Raw genomic sequence first — 3141 nt, 5'->3', positions numbered from 1 at the left:
TCTTTTCACTTGCTGAAATGAGAAAGGTGGTCACCAGGCTCAAAAGGAATAGCTGATGGCAGAGGCTCCATCAGCTCGGGTCTGTCCACGACTGGACAGACAGCCTTCCTCTCACCGGGACCAACATTACCTTTATGCCATGAGCTAGGTTTTAAAAATGTTTTTAAGTGACTACAATTCTGTTATAATTTGTAACTGCAGTTTAACACAGGCTTCATAACTGGTACTCATCAAGTATTTATTGAGTAATTATCTGGATGAAGTTTTCACAGGAGTGACACAAGCTAAATTAAAAACAAACAAGCAAACAAACAATGTTTGCCCTAAAGGAGTTGACTATATAGTAGCAATTTTTTAAAAACATTCACATAATTATGACACAAGTTTGAATTTAATTAATATAAAAGATGCCCGGGGCACCAGAGTTTTGAAGAGCGTAGGGAAGGCTGGAGGACACCCCGCACGGTTGCCTGGATTGCAGACGCGATGACCGTCCCCTCCTTGAAGGAGCTGGACACCACCAAGGACATGACCTGCGGAGCCTGGCCAAGTCTGGGCCTTCGGGCTAACCTGAGGGCAGGCAGGCTGCTGAATGCAGCAGGAACAAGCTGAGGGAACAAGCTGGCCATGCCAAATCGAGGAGAAGATGCAGGACTGTCCACAGGAATGCTGACTCCCAGCAGGGTCATTCAGAGATAAAAACGAGGGATCCCACAGAGCTCCAGAATCAGGAAAAGCAGGCGCACCAGGCTCTCAGGATGCTCAGTAGTTCCTTCTCCACCAATGAGTGCCAAGGAGATGAGAATACAGTGCCCTCAGGAAAAAGTGGAATCAATGGTAATGGAGATTCAAAGGTACCTTCAGAAAGAAGGCCATCTACCTCACTGGTGTGGGTCAGCGGATTGAGCACTGGTCTGCATCCAAGAGCACTGGTTCAATTCCCAGTCAGAGCACATGCTGGGCTGTGGGCCGGGTCCCCTGGTGGTGGTGTTCAACAGGCAACCACACATTGATGTTTCTCCCCCTCTCTTTCTCCCTCCTTCCTCTACATCTAAAAATTTTTAAAAAACCAAAATCTTAAATAAAAAGAAGTCCATCTACAACACTGGGTTTTCTAAATCTGGGGGGGAAAAATTAAAGAATTGTAAGCAATACTCCAAACTTTAAGAAGCCTCAGGAAGCTTGCGTTATGGAAATGGAGTGCATTGATTGATATATTAAGAGGAAAAAAATACACATTTTGAACAACATAATTTATTCACCGAGCTGAATCAGTCCAGCACTGAAGAAGTGGTGGCAACTTCAGGTGGTCTCCAAGGCAGACTCACTGTGGCTTGAACTCCCACAAGCCAGCAGGACTCGCTAGGCCGGGCCCAGGGCACTGCAGATCCAAGTGCAACACGGTACAGCCAAGAAGGGAGCACCAAATAGGGATTTGTAATAGGGTCCAGAAGAGCTTGGAGATAATTGGCTCCACACCACAGGGCACACCTGCCCAGAATGCTGGCAGCTGTGTCCAATTGTGAGAGGAGCTGGAAATGGGGCTGCAGAGGAAGATTAGCGCTGGGTTTTAAACGGAGGCACAGCAGCCATTGGGTGTCTCTTTTTTTGGGACCACACGTCTGTTTAGGACCACAAGGCTTTGGAAGTGCTCCCTTTTGCCATGTGAAAGGTGCTGGGAGGACTGTGCGCATTTGTGGGGAACTTTAGTTTGTGTTATTTCAAACGAATAATAAATTCCTTTCCTTTTCACGAATCACTGGTATTGAGAGATGTCTTTCCTCTGGCGGTGGACATAACGAACCTGGGGGGTTCCTTTCGGGTAATAGTATATTGCCTTGGCTGCCCTTGCCCCCCCCTTTTGCGCTGTAACACAAGCACCTTGTATGTGAAGGGGTTACTCATGCGCTCCACTCTCTCCACATCTAAAATCAATGCCAGGTTTTCAGCTGCTATGAAAGATAATGTGTGCAAGCTTTCACCGACCAAGACTCTGGCCAGAAAGTCTCCACATGTGACCATATCTGGGAATACCTCAAAAGGGCAGGCTGTGCTTGGAACGAAAGATGTTGCAGACCACAAAGGGGGACTTGGGGGCGGTGATTACCTCATTCAAGTTAACAGCTGAAGCAGCACAAACTTCAGTCTCCAATAGGAAACAATCTCTAAGCAAATTTGTATGGTTCCCTCAAATGTGAGCCACACAAAAGAAATCTAACACCATGGGGACAATGTAAAGCAAAGAAATCTCTGAATGAGCATGTAAAACAGAGTTAGCTTCCACAGGAAAACTTGCAACAAGCCGGTCTCCAGACCAGGGCGCAGAACAAGGGAAGAAACATGAGCACGGACCAAAGGAGAAGAAAGCAGAAGTTTTGGAAACTTGAAAGGGCCTCAGTTTGGCTGCACATTAATAGTTTAATATCTTGTAAGTTGTCCTTTTTCCTTAATCTTTTCTTTTAAATATGTTTTATACTGTTTTCCCCACTTTAGTTAAAAGATATTTTTAATACCATCTTTGTTCACAATATGTAGTGTGGGTGGGTTCTTCACATGCTACAATCTCTGAAAAGATGTTACTACCTTCAAGCTCACAAATTGTTCAAGACTGTTTTAACCTAAGCCTCTGTGCAACTCAGTTTTCTAATGACGCCCACCCTACAGATCCTTCTTCCCCTCCCTATTGATTCTTGACCTAGGTTTTTAATGTCGGGTTCCTCTGTTGTCTCTAATAATAACAGAATTGCAATCCTCTTCTAGTAGTTAGTTATACCACAAGTTTTAGTAGAAACTGAACAATAATAACTTATAAATAGGGTAAGCTGAGAAAAGCTACTTCTTATGGGGGCTGTCCAACCTTTTGGCATCTCTAGGCCACACTGGAAGAAGAATTGTCTTGGGCTACACATTAAATATACACACACTAACAAAACCTGATGAGCCAAAAAAAAAAGGTTTTAGTAAATTTACATTTCTGTATCGTGCCATAGCCATAGTCATCCTGGGCTGCATGTGGCCCGTGGGCTGCGGGTTGGACACCCCTGCTAGAAAATCTAGTCATCTTCATGAAACTCTGGGCCATATGGGCTGGCCACAGCATCAGTGTTTTACCCATGTGAAGTGGTATTTTTCAAGCTTATA

The 3141-nt window shown here is 44.8% G+C and overlaps 1 pseudogene; it reads left to right on the top strand.

The window, feature by feature from the left end:
- Window positions 1-486: 486 nt before the first annotated feature.
- Window positions 487-2414, top strand: LOC114491593 (annotated as a pseudogene).
- The last annotated feature ends 727 nt before the right edge of the window (window positions 2415-3141 follow it).

The sequence above is a fragment of the Phyllostomus discolor genome, chromosome 1 (assembly GCF_004126475.2).
Source record: "Phyllostomus discolor isolate MPI-MPIP mPhyDis1 chromosome 1, mPhyDis1.pri.v3, whole genome shotgun sequence".
NCBI lineage: Eukaryota > Metazoa > Chordata > Mammalia > Chiroptera > Phyllostomidae > Phyllostomus > Phyllostomus discolor.
This window is presented reverse-complemented; position numbering and strand designations above follow the sequence as displayed.